The sequence below is a fragment of the Caretta caretta genome, chromosome 16 (assembly GCF_965140235.1).
Source record: "Caretta caretta isolate rCarCar2 chromosome 16, rCarCar1.hap1, whole genome shotgun sequence".
Classification (NCBI taxonomy): domain Eukaryota; kingdom Metazoa; phylum Chordata; order Testudines; family Cheloniidae; genus Caretta; species Caretta caretta.
In genome coordinates this window covers 14,557,073-14,579,280 of record NC_134221.1, presented here as the reverse complement: position 1 = coordinate 14,579,280, position 22,208 = coordinate 14,557,073, and the positions used below count along the sequence as shown (strand labels likewise).

The window sequence follows — 22,208 nt, the reverse complement described above, 5'->3', positions numbered from 1 at the left end:
TGAGGCACGTGGAGAGTATCTGTACATGAAATATTGAGGTAATTTCCTTACAGAGGAAACTGAATGCTGGGCCAGCTTCATGAACTCCCCTATGTTTCCCTTCTGAGATATACATTACCTTTCTGGGCAGCTCTCTTTGTCACATCACTAGCTACTCCAGTACAATACTGCAGTGTAATCAGCAACAACCTTGGGTACTCTTGCAGCAGGGTAACAACAGACACAGCATGCCACAAAGGATATTAAGTCTCAAGACTCAGAACTCGCTTTTCCATTAACCAACTGTTTGTGTCCGGAGTTTATATACCTTCTGTTCACCATACTGCAATCTGCTGCCATGGAAATGACTATTCATTCAACTACATTCATTATTCTATCATCCTCGTGATCAAACAAGGCTGGCAGGGAGAAAGTTCATGCATAAATAAAAAGCACTGAAGGGGTTTAGAGTATGCTCTACTTTATTACTGGAAGAACTGTGTAGATCTGGTGGGCAGTAAAATCTGTTTCCATAACAAGCTCTCCCCCCCTCCCCATGGGTATTTATTTTAATGGGTTTAACAGAATTACTGAATTCTCTTTAATGGGTACCCAGCAAGTCTATTAACTTCAGAAACGCATTCTTTGTTACAGGTGGGATAACCACTCTGCAGTCAAAGATGATTTAATAAACACCTTTATTTGCCTTCATGAGATTTTTTTTTTTAATTTAAGACTTCATTGTCATTTTATTATTATGATTATAGTCACTTCATCAAAATATTGTTGGATCTATGTGGCAACATTTGATTACCCACCCTTTGTACATTCCGGTCACTGTGCTTGGCAAGGCCAATGTTCTCCTCTTCCCCTTTCTTTGTGTATGTACCTATATATTTAAACAAAAGAGAGTGGAAAATATAAACCCAAAGAAGCCTGACACTGTTCCAGCCTCGGCTAGCAGCAGTGTTCTCCTAATCAAATGACAACGGGATACGTTCTGTGCATGGCCAGCATCCACAATAATGTGATGCTTTGTAACATGTAAATATCCCATATGTCCCAAGTTGTTTTTAATATTGTTGTTTGCAGCAGAGCCTAAAGGGCGCAGCTGAGATCAGGGCCGCTTTGTGCTAGGATCTGTACATACATAGAATATGAGACAATCCCTGCTTGGAATAAATCCCAGGTCCCCCTTTGTCCCGATCCGGTTTCTTAAGCACAAAACCATCCTTCCTCTCAAACAGACATTGCCAAAAAGCTACCAATATTTGCAAGGCACAAACAGCAGGAGGAAAGGGCCACAGATGCACACCCGGTTTTTTGTTTTTAACGCCACGGAAACCCTTGGCACTGGAGGAGCTTTTTAGACGGCCAGAGGGTACAACATGGTAGGAATTTCCACACAGGAATTGGGGCTGTCCCTATTAAGGAAGCAGAGGTGGCAAACCCGGGAGAGCCTGGCTCCTGTCTTCTCCTGGGTGACAGCCGCAGCCTTCGAAGCATCCCGCTGCAGGAGTTTCTCCCATTTAAAGAAAAAAGAAAAGGAGTACTTGTGGCACCTCAGAGAAGAACAAATTTATTTGAGCATAAGCTTTCGTGAGCTACAGCTCACTTCATCGGATGCATTCAGTGGAAAATACAGTGAGGAGATTTATATACACACAGACCGATCACTCTCCTTACAATGTGTATTTTTTCATGGTCTGAGTGTATATAAATCTCTTCACTGTACTTTCCACTTTATGCATCCGATGAAGTGAGCTGTAGCTCACGAAAGCTTATGCTCAAATAAATGTGCTCGTCTCCAAGGTGCCACGAGTCCTCCTGTTCTTCTTGCGGGTACAGACTAACAGGGCTGCTCCTCTGAAACCTCCCATTTAAAGGCAACTCCCCCCCCCCCCCCCCCCGGCAACCTCAAGTCTCCCTCTTCCCCAGGCATCTGCAGAGACTGGGGCGACGCGCGGCGACTTATCTGGGCACCTCACTGCGCCCCAGGGGAGGGCGCCTGCCTGCCCCCCAGCCTGCCCCAGCCCCGTCAGAGCGGATCGCGGCCCCCGGGCCGCTCCCGGGAGGCTGGTCCCGCGGCGCAGGGGCGAGGGGGCAGCGGGGGGGGAGGGGGGGGGGATTGCACCCGCTGGGGGCCCCGGGCGGGATGTGCCGGGCAAAGCCCCCCGCGCTGGGGCCGGGGCCCGGCTCCAGCCCCGCAGGCCACGCCGGGGAGGGGACGGTGCCACGCGGCGCCGCGCTGAGCCGCCCCCGGCCCGGCCGCTCCCCAGCTCCCCTACTCACGGGCCGGCTCCGCTCCGACGGGCTCGCCGCGCTCCCCGCCCGCGCCTCGGCCCAGCCCCGCTGCGGACGGCGCGTCTCTCCGCCTCCTGCGCAGGGATGCGGCGCCCAGGGGCCGCTCAGCGGGCGGCGGGGTCAGGGTCAGGGACAGGCGTGGGGCCGGGGGCCGGCCGGCGCCTGTCGCTCCCGGCACACGCGTGACCCTCAGGGCGTCGCAGGTGGGGAGCATCAGGCTGGGGGCGGCGGGAGGGTGCCTGCCACAGGGTGACCAGACAGCAAGTGTGAAAAAGCGGGGCGGGGCGGGGGGGGATAGGTGCCTACGTAAGAAAAAGCTCCAAAAATCAGGACTGTCTGGATAAAATCGGGACATCAGGTCACCCTATGCGATGGCTGTCAAGTCCCCGTTGGGGGCGCATGTGGTGATTGTCAAGGCCCGGTTGGGAAGAGGGGGGCCACCTACACTGACCGTCAAGTCCCTATCACCCAGGGGCTGAATGTGGTGACCGTGACCCAGATCAGTGCTTCCCAACCAGGGGCCTGGGGGGTGGCCACAGGCAGGTTTCGGAGGGGGGGGGGGGGCGCCAAGCATGGCCGGTGTTAGACTCGGTAGGGGCCAGGCCATAAAGCCAAAGCCCCACTGCACAGGACTGCAGCCCGGAGCCCCGAGCCCCACCACCCGGATGAAGCCAAAGCCTGAGCAACTTTGCTTCACGGTGCCCCCTGTGGCAAGGGGCCCTAGGCAGCTGGCCTGCTTGCTCCCCCTTAATGCCAGCCCTGACTTTTAAATGCAGAAAAACAGTTGTTGGGGCACAGGTGGGCCATGGAGTTTTTATAGCATGTTGGGGGCACGTGGGTGTCAGAAAGAAAAGGAGAACCCCTGACCCAGACATACCCAGGCAGGTATGTTACCTGTGTCCAGCCCTCCTCTCAGTGTTTCACCAGAGGGGGTTGTGTGTGGCTTCTGCTGAAAGCTAAGCACTGGCTGATTGCCATGGTTATTGCGAGAGGTTTGTATGGGAACTAGTGTAAGATCTGCAAACTGTAGAATATTAGGGTGCGAACCAGTTGAAGCAGCCTGGTCACCTGAGGTGAGACGGGACTTCAGGGCTAACTCAATCAGCCTTGAGAACAATCCACAGCACTTAGTTCAGTGGCTGGACCAGCCACTTACAAAGACAAATGAACCCCAGAATTGCTTTCTGAAGAGGGGACCCCTTGAACTGAGAGACAATAGTCTGTAACAGTGTGACAGCAGAAGAAGTGACACAGGTTGTTACCCATGACTGAGGAGAAACTGCCAGCAGGGATGTCTCTTCAAAGATAGAGTCCAGCTCTCTGAACTGGACTAATGTAGTGCTGTAAAGATTGACCCCTAGGTGAGAGAAATATCTTATGCAGCAGCCAGTTTGACACCTAGGGCATCTCTCCAGCACTGTAATCTCTATTCATTCCCTGTTGGTTTCTGGGTGGAGTTCAAGGGGTTGGTTTTTACCTGTAATGCCATACACGGCTTGCGGACTGACTGTTTCAGAGACCACCTTTTTCCATGCCCTATAGCCATAGTCAGCAGAGCTGCTGGAGTTGCCTTGGCATTACTATTATCCCCATTGACCAAAGGGGAGTTAAGGCACAGAGAGCCTAATACACAGGGAGGCTAGGGTAGTGCACAGCACTGAATGTAGGTTCCCCGATTACTGTTCTAACCCCTGCACCATCTTTCCACTTCAGGCTGTAGGACAGATGCTATTGCCCATCTGAGTTCAGGGAGTACATTCTCCCATAATATTCCACTTCAGCAGACTGAGCATTGGGCAGGGTATGCAGATATCTTATGCTGAAGCAAGTGATCTAGGTCTTGAGGCTGCTCCAGAAGGCGGGACATTGAACACGATAGACTGTTGGCCCTTCCCGTACAGCGACTTCCTCACTTGCAGTGTAGTGGCCTGCCCTGGTTCAGGCATGGATGGTTAGAGGGGGTATGATCCTCACTCACCTAATTCAGATTGTAGACACACTAGGACAGAGACTGTGTCCTGTGTCTTCCTGGTTTGCACAGCACCGAAAAGGCACGTGAGTAAGAAAATTCTCCTGGCAAGCAGGAGCAGAGGTCTTGCCTCCTTCTCTCTCAGTGTGGTACCAAGCACATGGACATCACTCAATGATCACTCTGCATACATACGTAGAGAGCGTGTTCCTTGTGGCAGAGATAACAGAGGCCAAAAGGCATCAGGCTCAGTATATGTTGCCAGATCTGCCTGCCCATCTTCTTACCATCATTATTCTGTGGCACTGCACAGCTGATTTTTCCAGTTTCCACCATCTCCTGTAGCAGCCCAGGGAAGCATGAATTAGTTTCTCCTAGCTGTAAGTGGAGACAAAAATATATAAGTTTTAGGGCTGTCAAGAGATTAAAAAAATTAATTGTGATTAATCGCGCGATTAAAAAAATTCAATGCACAATTAATCGTGCTGTTAAACAATAATAGAATACTATTTATTAGGGGTGTCAAGTGATTAAAAATGATTAATTGCACTGTTAAACAATAGAATACCATTTTGATTTCAATTACAACATTGAATACAAAGTGCACAGTGCTCACTTTATATTTATGCTTGATAATTATTTGCACTGTAAAAAAACAAAAGATATAGTATTTTTCAGTTCACCTCATACAAGTATGGTAGTGCAATCTCTTTATCATGAAAGTGCAACTTAAAAATGTAGATTTTTGTTGTTGTTACATAACTGCACTCAAAAACAAAACAATGTAAAACTTCAGAGCCTACAAGTCCTCTCAGTCCTACTTCTTGTTCAGCCAATCACTCAGACAAACAAACTTCTTTACATTTGCGGGAGATAATGCTGCCTGCTTCTTGTTTACAATGTCACCTGAAAGTGAGAACAGGCATTCTCATGGCACTGTTGTAGCCGGCTTCACAAGATATTTACGTGCCAGATGCATTAAAGATTCACATGTCCTTTGTGCTTCAACCACCATTCCAGGGGATATGCATCCATGCTGACGATGGGTTCTGCTTGATAACAATCCAAAGCAGAGCGGACTTGACGCATGTTCATTTTCATTATTTGAATCAGGTGCCACGCAGCAGAAGGGTTTTTTTTGTTTTTGTTTTTCTTGGTGGTTCAGGTTCTGTAGTTTCCACATCGGAGTGTTGCTCTTTTAAGACTTCTGAAAGCATGCTCCACACTTCATCCCTATCAGATTTTGGAAGGCACTTGAGATTCTTAAACCTTGGGTCGAGTGCTGTAGCTATCTTTAGAAATCTCACATTGGTATCTTCTTTGCGTTTGTCAAATCTGCAGTGAAAGTGTTCTTAAAATGAACATGTGCTGGGTCATCACCAGAGACTGCTATAACATGAAATATATGGCAGAACGTGGGTAAAACAGAGCAGGGGCCATACAATTCTCCCCCAAGGAGAGAAATTTCAGTCACAAATTTAATTAAACACATTATTTTTGTAATGAGCATCATCAGCATGGAAGCATGTCTTCTGGAATGGTGGCTGAAACATGAAGGGGCATATGAATGTTAGCATGTCTGGCACACAAATACCTTGCAATGAAGGCTACAAAAGTGTCATGTAAATGCCTGTTTTCACTTTCAGGTGACATTGTAAATAAGTAGAGGGCAGCAGTATCTCCTGCAAATGTAAACAAACTTGTTTGCCTTAGGGATTGGCTGAACAAAAAATAGGACTGGGTGGACTTGTAGGCTCTGAAGTTGTACATTGTTTTGTTGTGGAGTGCAGCTATGTAACAAAAAAAAAAAAAAAAATCTGCCTTTGTAGGTTGCACTTTCACAATAAAGAGATTGCTCTACAGGACTTGTATGAGGTGAATTGAAAAATACTATTTCTTTTGTTTGTCATTTGTATAGTACAAATATTTGTAATCAAAAATAATATACACTTAGATTTCATTTACAACACAATACAATAAATATGAAAACGTTGAAAAACATCCAAAATATTTAATAAATGTCAATTGGTATTCTATTGTTTAACAGTGCAATTAAAACTGTGATTAATCACAATTAATTTTTTTATTGCGATTATTTTTTTTGTAGTTAATTGCGTGAATTAACCGTGATTAATTGACAGCCCTAATAAATTTTTGTGCCCTTGTGTATGTAGCAGGGGTGCTTGTGTGTTGTATAGCTTTTGCAGAGACAGATTCTGCAACCTCCACTCATTAAATACCCCTACTGCCCATGAAGAGCATCATACTTCAGCCATAGACTCCTTTCACCTCCAGTGCACCTGCTCAAGGAGTAATGAGTGTCAGAATCTGGGTCTTGGAGACTTCCCTAGCTAGAAAACTGAACATCTCCTCTTTCCTTGTAGGGAATCCACACAGTGGGGCACATACAGCATTTCTGCCATTTGCCTGTTCTGGAGAAAATCATCTTTGCAAGAGTTTTCTTGCTTCCCAACAGCATACAGGCAGCTGCCACTAGGGTAGGTGTCTGGCCAGGGGAACCATGTGTGGGAATGTGATGCTCCTCAGGGCACCCAGGGCTGTGCGTTAGCTTGTTGGCACCTGCCTCCAGTGCAAGGGGGGTCTTGCCTGTGCCAGCTGGGTGTTACCTCCCTAATACAACCAGCCTGTCAGTTGCTCAAGCACTCTCCTCTTGACTACATCAGCCCTGCCTTAGGCCCTAAGTCCCTTCAAAGTGTCCCCCTGGGACGTCAAGCCCTGATCACTGAATACCCATAGAAATCCCAGATCCACCATTCCCAAAGTAACAGCTGACCCCCACCAAGTTCCCAGTTTTACAGTAGCCCACCACTCCTGTATCACACACAGCACTTGAGTTTGATTACAATAAAACAAAAGGAAAAATTTACTGACGAAACAGAGATTTAAATAGAAACAAGTGTGAGTGGTGAAAACAAATGGCTAAATACCAAACAAAAACATGAACTAGGACCTACTTAATAGGCACCTTTCCTGTCTAAGAGAGTAGATTCTTACCCCAAAGTTCAGTCGTTCGCAGCATTTGCTAGCCCTAAGGAGCTAGGATCAATCTTTCATGAAGCAGCCCTGCTCACCACCTTCTTAGTGAATGGATCCAGGGTGTCTTTCTCCACTACTGAATCAGTCTTTTGTCTTTATTCACAGACCAAGTGATCCCCCCACTGCCATATCATCTTTCACTTCCAGGTAGTTTCAGTGCTTATAGTTTGTCTTTGATGGTTTTCCATTGACTGTTCTGGGTGGATGCAAAGGTGGACAATTGTGGACGTTATGTAATTGGCTAGCCTGAGAGGGGTGACATCTCCTTCTTCGTAAATGGGGCATCACCGAGACAATTATTCTCCGATGACTCACTTTCACTCCGAGACCATAAGGACATAATTTTCAATAGTTACATTATTCCTTAAATATTACCCATACACACATCTTGCAATGATGAGGAGTACTGATAAGTTACAAGCTTTCAGTACAGACCTCACCCTTTACGGATAAACGCCATGAAAGTGGCATATCAAGCGTTGTGAGTGTGTCAGCTCTGAGACAGGACTTGCTTGCAAAGAACAGTGAACCTTTTGCCAGCTGGCACAAATGGGCCTCCCTGTCACAGCCAAATTAATTCACTGACTAAAAAAAAAAAAAAATGTGGCTATTTTAAGATAGTAATGATCTGACTCAAGCTGACAAAAGCCGAGGAAATTCTTGGCACCCTTAGAGGAGAAGCTAAGCTTGGCAGTGCCAGGCAGAGCAAATGCCCCTGCTGTGGCACTTCCAGGTCAGGGCACCATGAGGAACATCGTAAATGCACTGCTCCTGTGACATCAGTTCGGCGGATGAATAAAGGCCTCCAGTCTGCATGGCTGTCGCTCTAGCAAATGAGTTCTCAAGCTGCAGCCCACGGGCCACTTGCGGCCCAATCAGTACAGTACAATCACTGTGGCCCATGTGATATCCTCAGGGCCATACAGGTAGCATTGTATGTGGCCCACATAACACATTGCGGGCTGCAAATGCGGCCCACAATGGTAAATAGGTTGAGAACCACTGCTCTAGCACCTACCCAGAAGGAACTTGCTGGAGCAGTGAATGAATCGTGCTTGTGTGCACGTTGTAAGTTCAAATCCTCTTACAGAAGTTGTGAAAATCCTGCCACCTTCACAGAAATCATAACATTTAGGAGGCCAGGAAAATTCTACTGCTGTGAGCCAAATTAATCCCTGATGTAACAGGCATCAGTGGAGTTATCCCAGGGGTGAATTTGGTCAATCCCATGTGTGTGACCACCTGTTCTCCTCTAGCTTGCCATTCAGGGATCTCTAAGCATTCTGGGATCTCAGAGGGGAGCTGCGATTCAGAGGCAGACCAGGGTTGGTTAAGGGTAGCACCGGCAGCCGTAACTCTGATGCCACTGCTTTTTTGGCTATCATAAGGCGAACACTTGAAGCCATTTCAGACTGGACGAGATGTGAACGGAACTGCCGTTCCTTTCCTTCAATGTCAGAACAGGTCACATTGATGCAAGGTTGGCCCTGGCAGAAGATTGGCCTTGTAATTGTTTTGATGGCCGAGCTATAACCAACCGAGTCACAAAGCCCTCGGAAATCAGGATTTAGAACTTAAAACCCAGAGACACTCTGAACTCCATCAGGCCTGCTGGGTGTTACTCTAATAAATGAATACTACGTAACATGGAGTTTCCACCTATATGTGCAGTGTGGCTTCAGGTTAGGAGTGATGGCATACCACAGACCAGCAGCGAGGCCGAGGGTCCTGACTTTCTTTCCCCAGGCTGTGGGACCACAAGCATTAAACCGTGGGCAAGAGAAGCGGTGGAAGTGAACATGACTTTATAAGGCTGAACACAGTGGTAGTCTAAAAGCAGATGTGCAGATGGTGTGGTAAGCGCTTCTATTCAATACACTATTAATTTCTCTTGTTAAATTCCAGTATATTTTTTAAAGACCGTATCCTCTCCAGGGCCTCTGGGGCACTAATTATTATGCTAATATGTAAACCTTGAGAAGGCTGGCTGTTGTGAATTAATCAGCCCCTCTCCTGTTTACTTGTTTGTGTATTAAACACTGTAGCTAAGGCACAGCAAAGCAAAGGGGAGGTAATGCCCTTCATAGGATTTTAAATCTTCTGGGATCACAACTGAGAAACTGCTCTCCTCTGTGCCCTTCGTGGGTTCTTCTTCAAGCAGAGGATCCTCAGCTTATTCCAGCTGCATTGAGCCTCCCAAGTGGGTTTCAAGCTAGACGTCATTTCTAACTGGACAGCGCATTAGTTACAACAGCGGCCCCAAAGATTGAATTGTGCAGAGTTGTGTCTGCACTAACTGGGTTAGGGCTGTTAGCTGTGCAACAAGCAGTCGTTTGTTATAGCACAGCCATTACGCTCAGGTCACTGGGCCATTCAGGATTGATGGAAGAGTTGGAGAAATTGATTTCTTTTTTCTTCTAAAAGTCTCAGTGCAGCGGTAAGATGATGTGTTGAAGTCATTACCATGAAGAACCCTCCAAGGGCCACAGGGCCACTAATGGCAGGTTGGAAGGAAAATCTTTCAATGAAAGAAAGGTGGTTTGAGCAAGAAAGTAACCCTTGGTATGACGCAACGGCAGTGGCATGTAGGTTAACAGCAGAGAAACATCATGTTTTTTAATGTGAGACTCTAGGGCAAGTGAAAGGTACCAGGTTGCCAGCCCTGAGTGGATATACCCTCAGCTTATCTCAGCTTATGCAGCATCTAAGCTTTCCAACCAAAATATCTCAGGTCCAATAACTAAGATATGAGAATGATAGCTCAGTCCCTGCGTCCCGTTCAGTCCTTAGTCAAGGGTGCTCCTAAAAAAGGGTCTGGCCCTCAAGCACAGTTGTGCTGGCAGTTTTCATGCTGTGAACTAGATTGAAACCAGTCGATTTCAATGGATTACTTATGAGTCACATTCACATTTCAGCTCCCCGGAGCTTGTCTACTTCACACACTCCACATGCTGTCAGCACTGCAAATAAAACAGGCTAACCATTGGCAAGTCGTAATAAGTTTTAGTCACCACTGATCCAGTGTGATTTTAAAAGGACAGCATAGACATAAAGGACTCTTTCCCAAGCCTCATATTGAAAACACACCTAAGCTTTATGAACAAATCCATTTTCCCCAGAGGTCTCTGCCCATCTTAGAACTTTCCATCCTCATGCAAAAGACGGAATAAAAAAATCTGCACCTATTTTCCAGATTGCTGTAGGACCATGCCAAGCTCGGCTGTATCCTCCCATAAGGCTGCTGTGTTCATGACAATAGGCAGGCATTCTAGAATCATTAAGTCCCAGCAGCTATTTCTGTTTAGCTTTTGCAGCAACAGTTAAAGTCCCTTACTTATCAGGAATACGGATTCGAGAACACATGTGGCAAGCAGCACTTTCCTTCCTTGAACTGTCATCTTTCTAGGACGTTTGCATGAGAGAGAGAAATAGGGTTTGATGGTACAATAGTGGATTTGATATTTTAAAAAGACACAGTAATTAGCTATGGGAATGACTGAATCAGGCATCTGGTCCAGCCCACGGCCAGTGTGGGATTGCTCCCTACAGTATACTTAGTAGCAAGTTGTCCAGTCAAGTACTAATTACCTGAAGCAAGGGAGCTTTCTGTTTCACCAGGTTTCAGAGTAACAGCTGTGTTAGTCTGTATTCGCAAAAAGAAAAGGAGTACTTGTGGCACCTTAGAGACTAACCAATTTATTTGAGCATGAGCTTTCGTGAGCTACAGCTCATGAAAGCTCATGCTCAAATAAATTGGTTAGTCTCTAAGGTGCCACAAGTACTCCTTTTCTTTTTGTTTCACCAGGGAGACTCTTTTGCAGACTGGCAGATCTCATTGGTAGAAAGCTTCTAACATTTCCTTTTTCCTTTTCTCTATTTCATCCCATTATTCTGCATTCTAGGGCCTTGGACCACCTCAATTAATTGCCCTTGCTGTTTATGCCAGCCAAGCACATGGTAGAGCATTACATCTCCTCCTCGGCTCCCTTTCGTCATTACTTACCCGGGCCTCCACAGCTTTAATTCTTTTAATCTTCCATCAGAGGCCAATTCCCTCTCGCCGCTGCTGTTCTCTGTACTCCCTCCAATCTGACTACAGCTTCATGCTATGGAAGGCCTCTTTGTTTGGCTTTTCCCAAGGGATGAAAAGGCCAATACTTTGCATAGCTATGCCATGAAGTTGTGAGAGTTTTTTTAGCTTGCAGATTTTTTCCTGCAGAGCGGAAGCTAGGCTGAGTGAGTGAAGTGTGAGGGTTAGCTTTTAAACTGTACTATGGCTGAGTCACTTCCAGGCTTTGCAAGAGATTGGCCAGTCTATAGCTAACATTGAGGGGTTTTTAACCTACCCTGGAAATGGGAAATTGAGTCAAACTATAAAATTGGTTTAAAATGAGGACATTAGAGCAAGGCCAGGAGCTCATTATGGGTCTGATGTTGCACGCAGAGACCCCATTTCTGTTCAAATAAACCTCTTGGTCTTGTGGCCGTTCCCATGTATTGTTTAACTGACTCTTTGCATTGAGCTAGGCAGGAAACTAATTTTAGCATCATCAAGAGGGAGCAAGATGGTAGGTGTTAAGCTAACACTCCATTTTATTTCCCCACCCTCCCATCTGGTCGGCTGCAATAATCCCACGCCCCTCTTTGCCTTTCCATCAGTAGGACAGTCATCTCCTGTTCTGTTATGCTATTCTTCAGCTGTCTCACTAGGGAGGTTCCATGTCTCTGCAGGATAGAGCCACGTTGCTGTAGACCAGGGGTGGCCAACCTGAGCCTGAGAAGGAGCCAGAATTTACCAATGTACATTGCCAAAGAGCCACAGTAAGACATCAGTAGCCCCCGATCAGCTCCCCCCCACACACCGCTCCCCGCACTCCTGCCCACCAGCACCTTTCCCTCCCTTCCTGCACCTCCCGATCAGCTGTTTCGTGGCATGCAGGAGGCTGTGGGGGAAGGAGCAAGGGCACTGCAGGCTCAGGGGAGGGAGCGGGAAGGGGGGGAGTGGGAGCCGGGCCTGGGGCAGAGCCGGGGTTGTGCAGTGAGCAGCCCCCTGCACACTGGAAAGTTGGCACCTGTAGGTCCAGCCCCGGAGTCTATGCCTATACCAGGAGCCGCATATTAACTTCTGAAGAGCCACATGTGGCTCCAGAGTCCCAGGTTAGCCACCCCTGCTGTAGACTCTATAGTCTGAATGGTCATCTCCAGCAAGGCAGCAATTAGCTATCATGGGAAGTGAGGGAGAGAATTTAGTTTTTCCAGAGTACTGCTAATTACTGGAGACTTCCTCCCCCCCCCCCCCCTTCTGAAAAAGGTATTGATAACATGTGTTCATTTAAGGGGGCTGAGAAATCAAATCATACTAGCATCACCTTAGAGAACTTGTTTCCATAAAGGGGGCTCGTATGCATTTGTGATAGCCTAAGCTTGGGGCAGGCTCCAGCTTATAACTAAAAAACCCCTCCAGCAGCTTTTGTGTATTCATAACAGAGCCTATCGATTTTATGAAAAGGGTAATGTAATTTGTTTTTATAGCGCATCCTTCATACACAGCATCACAACACGCTGGAGAAATGGTCAATCATGAGCTAAGGAGAAAAATGGAAGGTTACGGTCAGATTTAAAGAGAAGCAATTCCCTGCTGTCATGGAGATGATCTCACTGGAGCAATACAGGCAACTGAACCAACAGCTATGGACAACATTAGGGTGGGCCACAGAGGAGCAGAAGCAAACTGGAGGGTAGAGAGGCCACAGTGAGTTTTAAAAACAAAGAGCCCAAATCCGGGGGGGGGGGGGGGGGGGGGAGGGGAAGATGGCTGACAAGGCCTGGGGTGGGGGCAAAGACTTTACACTAGAACCAAAAAAACCTCCCTGTAATGGTAGAGTCAACTCCTTGGGCAGCGGTGGGAGGAGGTGCTTGAATAGGTGTTGCAGAGGGGCTGGTATTCTCTTCCCATTGGTCCAAAGAAGACAAGGAAACTAAAATTCATCTTTCCCACCTAACCTGCACCAGTTTTGAGCCTGAGATAGCCCTTCCCATTGCTTAGCCCCTCTGTCATCATGGTCTCCCTTTAGAATCCCGTCGTCTCCCCTCCATTAGCTGCAATAGGTAAAATTCAGCTCTGGTATAACTCCATTGATTATTGCAAGCTTGCAGTTTAGCGCCATCACTCTAAATTGGTTTATTTTAATGCTGACTACACAATAAAAACAAGACAGTAAGCATTCTATTTTAACAAGCTGTATAGTCAAAGCTGACTGAATGAGAAAGACATAGATTACTCTTATGTTCAGTTACTTCAGTAACACACTGCATGAGGCAAATTTTATTCCTAGTACAAGATGTTGTAGGCTACTAATGCTAGAAGTCATGTGCTGCCTACTGGGGATGCAATCCTGCTCTACTCCTGGGGAAATTCTGCATCACTGCACATGTGCAGAATTCATGCCCTCCGCAGATTCTTTGCTTCGCCACAGAAAGATGACTTTGCAGCTTCCCTTTAATTCCCCATCAGCAGGGGTCATGCGCTCCTCCCCAGCAGTGCAGGCAGGCAGGTTTAGGTGCCCGGAGCACCCAGTAGAGATGTAAATCACCACCAGAGCTGAGGGGAAGGGAAAGAGGAGGGCTGGACAGTCATGCATGTGAAAGAGAGAGAGACTCTGTCCTTCTCGCTCGCTATTGTGGCACACTCACTGTGGAGGGGCAGGGTGTCGAGGTGTTTCTCAGAAGGTAGGCGTGGGGTAGGCTCTGTCCCTTCAGGCAGAGCAGAATGTAGCAGCCTACCTGTGTAGTGAATTCCCCCAGGAGTATAAAACAGATGTAAAAATTTTAAAGCTCCTTTACATTGCCAGAGTGGTGTAAAGGAGCCTTACTGTAAAGGAGAGTATGGCCTTATAAATGCTTATAGTGCTTCAGTGATTAGAACTGATCTAAATTTTTGAACTGAAAAAATTTCCTATCAAAATGTGCTCCATGTCAGTTTGGTACTGACCTTTCTGGAGATGGTCAGTAGCCATTATAAATCATAGAATCATAGAATCATAGAATATAAGGGTTGGAAGGGACCCCAGAAGGTCATCTAGTCCAACCCCCTGCTCAAAGCAGGACCAATTCCCAGTTAAATCATCCCAGCCAGGGCTTTGTCAAGCCTGACCTTAAAAACCTCTAAGGAAGGAGATTCTACCACCTCCCTAGGTAACGCATTCCAGTGCTTCACCACCCTCATAGTGAAAAAGTTTTTCCTAATATCCAATCTAAACCTCCCCCACTGTAACTTGAGACCATTATTCCTCGTTCTGTCATCTGATACCATTGAGAACAGTCTAGAGCCATCCTCTTTGGAACCCCCTTTCAGGTAGTTGAAAACAGCTATCAAATCCCCCCTCATTCTTCTCTTCTGCAGGCTAAACAATCCCAGCTCCCTCAGCCTCTCCTCATAACTCATATGTTCCAGACCCCTAATCATTTTTGTTGCCCTTCGCTGGACTCTCTCCAATTTATCCACATCCTTCTTGAAGTGTGGGGCCCAAAACTGGACACAGTACTCCAGATGAGGCCTCACCAATGTCGAATAGAGGGGAACGATCACGTCCCTCGATCTGCTCGCTATGCCCCTACTTATACATCCCAAAATGCCATTGGCCTTCTTGGCAACAAGGGCACACTGCTGACTCATATCCAGCTTCTCGTCCACTGTCACCCCTAGGTCCTTTTCCGCAGAACTGCTGCCTAGCCATTCGGTCCCTAGTCTGTAGCTGTGCATTGGGTTCTTCCGTCCTAAGTGCAGGACCCTGCACTTATCCTTATTGAACCTCATCAGATTTCTTTTGGCCCAATCCTCCAATTTGTCTAGGTCCTTCTGTATCCTATCCCTCCCCTCCAGTGTATCTACCACTCCTCCCAGTTTAGTATCATCCGCAAATTTGCTGAGAGTGCAATCCACACCATCCTCCAGATCATTTATGAAGATATTGAACAAAACCGGCCCCAGGACCGACCCTTGGGGCACTCCACTTGATACCGGCTGCCAACTAGACATGGAGCCATTGATCACTACCCGTTGAGCCCAACAATCTAGCCAGCTTTCTACCCACCTTGTAGTGCATTCATCCAGCCCATACTTCCTTAACTTGCTGACAAGAATACTGTGGGAGACCGTGTCAAAAGCTTTGCTAAAGTCAAGAAACAATACATCCACTGCTTTCCCTTCATCCACAGAACCAGTAATCTCATCATAGAAGGCGATTAGATTAGTCAGGCATGACCTTCCCTTGGTGAATCCATGCTGGCTGTTCCTGATCACTTTCCTCTCATGCAAGTGCTTCAGGATTGATTCTTTGAGGACCTGCTCCATGATTTTTCCAGGGACTGAAGTGAGGCTGACTGGCCTGTAGTTCCCAGGATCCTCCTTCTTCCCTTTTTTAAAGATTGGCACTACATTAGCCTTTTTCCAGTCATCCGGGACTTCCCCCGTTCGCCACGAGTTTTCAAAGATAATGGCCAATGGCTCTGCAATCACAGCCGCCAGTTCCTTCAGCACTCTCGGATGCAACTCGTCCGGCCCCATGGACTTGTGCACGTCCAGCTTTTCTAAAAAGTCCCTAACCACCTCTATCTCCACAGAGGGCTCATGAGTTTGAGTCCCTAGCCCTCACTTGCTCTTTAGTTGCCTATGATGTAACACTGGGCACATGGCTGCATATATTTGTTGACTAATAAAAGTAGAAGTAAAGGGTCAATACTAGCTCCATTATTATTAGACAGAGGGGGTTTGGGGATTTCCTCCAGTGCTCCCTACTCCAATTCTCCATCCATTGTACTGTAGTTTAAATAAATTACCAAAATAATTGAAACCAGCATGATTATATTGCATTATTTTAACAAATAAAATATGCAGAATTTTTAAATATTGTGCACAGAATTTAATATTTTGGCACACAATTCCCCCAGTAGTACTGCTCTCACTGAAGTCCATGGCAAAACTCCCAACACCTTTGAGAGATGCAGACCTGGCCATTTAAGTTTGGCAGGGTAGATAGATTCGCCTATATTGTTAAAATCACCCCAGTGGAGTTAGCAGTGGCACAACTGTAGGCTGAGTCAAGTAACATCCAGATTAAGAAGATGTAGTTTTAGTAATAAATGGTGTGCGTTAGGAAGATGAAGTTGGGAACACACAATCAGCCCATCAGTCAGTCACTGATAATACCCAATTGGTTTCTGAAAGTGGCATTGAAACAAGGGTTAGATAATAACATGGCAGGAAGGCAGCTGGTGCCACTGTTCTGCTTTGCTTTGGGCTGGTCTGAGAAGTAAGAGCTCAAGGACCTGCCTTCCCAATGACCAGCATTTTCTGTAAGAGGCCACCATAGAGACGGTGTAATGCACGTACATAATTTCCCCATTAGTGTTAATTACGGTCATATGGACATCAAGGGGAGAACCAGCCTTACGAGTTGCACTGTGAAAATAGTGCAAAGGCTTGTAATATCCTACTGCATGTGAAAAATAATGAAATCAGACTCTTCTCAGGGCAACCTAGAGAATGGTCAAATGGCAGCTAGCTACAATACTGAGCAATTTTCCACTAATGAATAGATACCAAACTCCTCAATCATACTGGTATATTTTCCTAAGTGGCAGAGGCCAAATAATTTCATATTTCTAATCAAGTTCTAAATATATATAAAACATCAGCTACAGTTGAGAGAGGTTTGCCAGCCAATACCAGCAGCTAGAAATTCAGTTGGTCAGGAGTGCTTTATCCAGTGGATAGTAGTTAGTTGGAGGATAGGTTTCTCAAGCCACTGGGCGTATTTGGTCAAACAAAAATTCCATTCAGACCCAAAATGAGGAGAGAGAAGAGAAAATGCAATAGAAATTCTCATTCCAGTTTTACAATCTTGATTATACATATCTGCATCGCAGCAGGAAGAGTTAGTGTCCTGATTTGTATCTCCTGATGGCTTATCTTTACATAAATGCTGTCCACTGCTCTTTTAACAGCTAAAAAAAATACCAACAAATCTATTTTGCACCCCAATCTGAACTGAACAGTAGACTATTTACATATCTACAAGCACCCGCAAAAAAAAACCTGTATGTGGACTGAAATCTTTGAGTCTTTCAGAGGTCAAATGACTAGTGAACCAACTTCTATTGTTCAAGATATCCTAAAGCTGCTTTAAGATACAAAACGATCTATAATCATTAATGGGAGGCTGCTTTCAAATCTGTCACTCGCATTAACAGAATGGTTATCATGCACTGCTTCAGTCACCCAGCTGTTAGCTACCCTGAGTACATGCCCATCTGAGAATCCTGGTACCAACACGGTGTGACTAGCCCATCCCACCGCGGCTACATACTCAGTACTAGCGCAAGTATGTCTCCTCAAGTTGGGAATCACACCCCCTGCTCCACATGGAGACATTCACTTTTTTCTTTTGTAGCTAAGGGTGACTTATCTAGCAACAGGGCTGTCATTAACTCCACTTTATTATAAGGAGATCAGAAAGCTGAGTGAAGTTTCTACAGGGACATTTTTTAAAACTGCTCACACTACAGGATCACTGTAATCAAAACTTACACAGGTTCTTGAGCCAGTCAGCTCACAAGGAATGTGCTATTTCCTCCATCACTTTCTTCTAGTGTCTTCTCTTTACATATACTTTACTACCGCAAGAGAACATTTTCTCATCAAACGCAGCATCAGACTTCCAGCAAACAGCCTCTTTCATGTATAAGCCATGCAGAGATCTTAAGGAATCCTTGCTATTACTAAGCAAGAGACCACTGGGGAAACATACCGAACTTTCAGTATCACTAGTAAAAATGACAAGTGGGCCAAGAGCAGTGTACAAGGAGGCTACTAGGAAAGCTAAAATTAATCTGTTTTAGAGAGGGATGATATTTTCACCATGAATTACAATAAAAAGTGGGTTGTCAAGTCTCATATGTGCACCATATCATATTTCAAACACATTTCAAATGTATCCAGCTTATGCATGAAAAATAATTCAGAGGAAAAGTAAATTTTTGCTTCTGTACAGTCTCCCATGTCACCCAGTTACTTCCCTCTATTGTAGGCTGGGTCTCCACGTTCTCTCAAAGGGGGAGAAACAAGTGTTTTGATGGCTGGGATGGAGGCAGCCATATTCAAATTATTATTCTGAATCCATTTTAGTCTAAAGACTAACAAATTTATTTGAGCATAAGCTTTCATGAGCTACAGCTCACCTCATTGGATGCATTCAGTGGAAAATACAGTGGGGAGATTTATATACACTGTATTTTCCACTGAATGCATCCGATGAAGTGAGCTGTAGCTCACGAAAGCTCATGCTCAAATAAATTGGTTAGTCTCTAAGGTGCCACAAGTCCTCCTTTTCTTTTTGCGAATACAGACTAACACGGCTGCTACTCTGAAACCCATTTTAGTCTGTCATGTGACAAAGGATAAGAGATGTATATTGGAAAACAAGTTTCTTTGTCAATGTTCCTGCTCTCATGGTCTGACTTTCAGAAGTGCTGAGCAGCCCCATCTCCCACTGAACATATGGGAATTGCAGGAGCTCAGCAACTTTGAAAAAATTCAGCAGTCTATAATTAGTGAATTGACAACTGAATTTATTTTTCCAAGAGTCTAATAGGGTGTAACTGGCTGGCTTGTAAATCTCCCTTCCCTAAAGAGCAATTTAAGAAAAGATATAAATTAGTGCCTGTATTTAAACCCTTCTCTCAGGAATCACAGTTCTTGTTCAATACTTGGGCATATTGGAAAGCCGGGAAGTCTATATCCTTTAATATTTGGGAAGAACATTACATAGCTAAGATTATACAGTGCACGTGCACTCTGTACACAGTTAATTTAGCTTAGAAAAAAATGCATCTTCCACATACTAGATCTGAGACAAAATGCTGCAATGCACCAAATCTTTACAACATGCTCCCAGGGTATGCCAGCATGGAAATCAAGGAACAGGGCAATCAGTCGGAGAGAAACACTGCAGACGGTGTACTCTACAGATCATGATATGCTGGATTCAGATAGTAACAAGAAAGAGGAAATCCTAACTGGGAAGCCACATGCTGTCCTAACGGGAACTACTGCCCTTGAGGAAAAGAAGTGTCATCAGGAATGTTGCCTATGTCATGATTTGATTAAAAAAAAAACCAAAACAACCACCACCCTTGTTAAACTATTGAGAGGAACATTCCCAAAGCCTGCAGGTCACAGGAATTTGCCAAATACACGGCAAGCAAGTTCACTGTGGAAAGACAGCTCGATGAACTGCTGCAGAACCATACTGCAGCAGTCACCGCTACTGTGGTGAACGTGTACCAGTGGCATTTCCAAATCACCTTTTACATTGATTTACTCAGTGCATTACTACTGAAGAGCAAACGGATGCCTGTGGGACATTTCACAGTTTGTACAGTCTGAGTTGAGAGTTCTATAGTGGCAACACACACACACACAAAAGCCTCCACACCAATGCACTCGCAGACTCACAGAAGCCTGGGCTTTCCAAGACTAGTCATCGATAGTTCTAATGCCCCTATAATGTATTTAATCCTTTTGCTAACCTGGGTTATTATAGGCAGAAGCAGGAAGGTTACAAGCCACTGGGGTCCCAGAACATTGAATTCAGCCCCATGCATTACTTGTGACACTCTCCTCTGCAAAAGGTGAAGCCAATTTACCAGATACACATTATGTCAGCACTTGAAAGCCAGGTGTGGTGATTATGCTACCTAGTGAACTACTGGGCCAATTTCTCAGCAGCAATAGAAATGGTCAAGCACTTACCAACCACGTGTGTTCACAAGTCACTGTGCTAGACAGAAGATCAAAAAGCCAAAATGCCATTACGGAGGAAGAGGACAGAAGAAAAGGAAATGGAGGCTCACTTTAAAAATGGATGCTGTATAAAAACTTTGACCAGTTTCTTCAGTTCTTTGCCCACAATGTTGTAACGGGTTTTATTTTCATCATGGGTTTTATTTTTATACAAATAGCTTAGCTGCGACATGATAGCACCGCTGGTTAGCATTCAACGTCCCTGCTGACACCACATGCCAGCTAGTCAGATAATTGTCCACTCGTCTTTAGCTCATGCTTTGAATTGAATCATCCTTTTAGAAACACTTTCAAAGCTTTTCCCCTCAGCTTCACAATCCCTGGGAGGATGCTACTCCTGGTTATTGCTCGGCTTTCCAGAGTTCTCCAAAGTGCTATGGGCTCTGCATATAAAGCTATATTGGCTATATTATTAGCAAAAGTGCATATAAAAAGAGAAACCTGAGACTAAAGTATAAGCACTGGCTATCTCAGCAGCTCCACTGAAGCCACAATATGTAGTAGTCAAATGTTAGGATCCCCATAATCAGGGCTGATGTGGCTCCTAAAAGATCTATGTTTGGGGTGGAAAAAGCCATACCCTTAAAAAAAGTTAAGATTTAATTTAATCCAAAAATGCATTAACAGACCCCATAACAGCACCTTGTTTAGATTAAGAATGCATTACTGTATATTTATTCCTAACTGGAAAACCTGTCCACTTACTCATCCATGTGTATTTGCAATAGAATACTTGAGCCCCCAGTGTATTCTTCTGAACGGAATTTGTGGGTGAGTCGTATCGGATGGGCCATTTCTGAAGGAACAGGGTGGCTCCCTAAATTCTTTAGGCAGACCAGTTTTTAATCACATTTGTAATGCAATATGTACAGTGAGCTGGTTCTCCCACCCATGAGAGAATTAACTGTTGAGAACATGATTGCCTAGCACATTTGGCATGTGCTAGGTTCCTCACTTCTCTGCCATTTAAGATGTGGAGGTAGAAATTATTTTCTGACGTGCTAAAGCCATAGATCATACAACATGGATTATCCCATTGGCAGTGCATTTCCATTTCCACTGGCTGGAGCTCTAGGCTTGCAAGATGCCTGCCACTAACAGTAGAGTCAGATCATTACTGCTTTGGGTATGTAGCAAGAAGGGTAGGAAAGGAATGTTAGAGAGGAAGATTTGGTATTGGTGGAAGAAGGATACGATGTTTTCATGTTCTCTTTGAAAGGAAACCAGTCCCAGACATCAAAGCAGGTAGCTCTTTTTACCCCCCACTTCCAAGATTTTCACAGTTAGCAACGGTAGAGATTGTTGGGGGAGGAAAAACCAAGTGATCTTCAATCAATTCTTTAAAACTCATTTATTAAAAGCTCTGCGATCTCAGCTCCAGTCCAAAAGAGAAATGAATCTACATTCTAAAACCAAACTCCACTGCATCCTGTTCCAATCTTTATTGAAAGGCCAAAGCTCCCTGTGGTTCCAATTCTCCAGTCCCTGGAAACTTGAGTTCTGCAACTGTCATTCACCAAATCCGATCCCTAGTGGGCTTGTCATTGGAGAAATGTTAGCACATTTACATGATGGAACCCCACACTGCCATTCTTCTGTAGAAGTGTAGTCAACACTGAATGTCCAGATCTCTTCATGAAGATTAAGGCCTAGTATCTGGTAGCTGCAGTCTATATGCCTTCCTGACTGATTCAGCTGCTCAGGCAGCAGCCTATGGATGCTACACATGCTAGCCAGAGGCAAGAGGCCACCAACAAAGGCAATATGGCTCAGTATAAAAAGAGGGGAGACTCGTGCTGCAGTAGAGGCTAGTCACAGAATTCTTTCAGGGGTTCTCCCACCTTTTCATTCCACAAGAACAAGCTCCTCTGCTGGACCCTCCCACTTCCCCACCTTTCATGACACTTCATAATTTCCAGCACAGGTGTCTCACCGCATGTGTGTATATGCATTATATAAATATTTACTTTACCCACACACACTATAGGTCTCTCTTCACATTGATATTACCCATTCCAGAGTACACAACTGCAAACA

At 45.4% G+C, this 22,208-nt stretch overlaps 1 protein-coding gene across 6 annotated transcripts in view; it reads right to left on the bottom strand.

Annotated features, from left to right (window-relative positions):
• Positions 1–22,208, bottom strand: part of NCS1 (neuronal calcium sensor 1) — a 162,161-nt gene that overhangs the window by 105,937 nt on the left and 34,016 nt on the right. For 3 of the 6 annotated variants that reach the window (XM_075120399.1, XM_075120401.1, XM_075120402.1), the window contains 2 exons: positions 4,540–4,630; positions 798–868 (listed from right to left, as the gene is read on the bottom strand). The gene's annotated coding sequence lies outside the window, so the exon portion shown is untranslated. Of the gene's footprint in view, positions 1–797; positions 869–2,271; positions 2,350–4,539; positions 4,631–22,208 lie in introns of those variants that run through there. The other 3 variants (XM_048823433.2, XM_075120400.1, XM_048823434.2) reach the window with 3 other exon arrangements.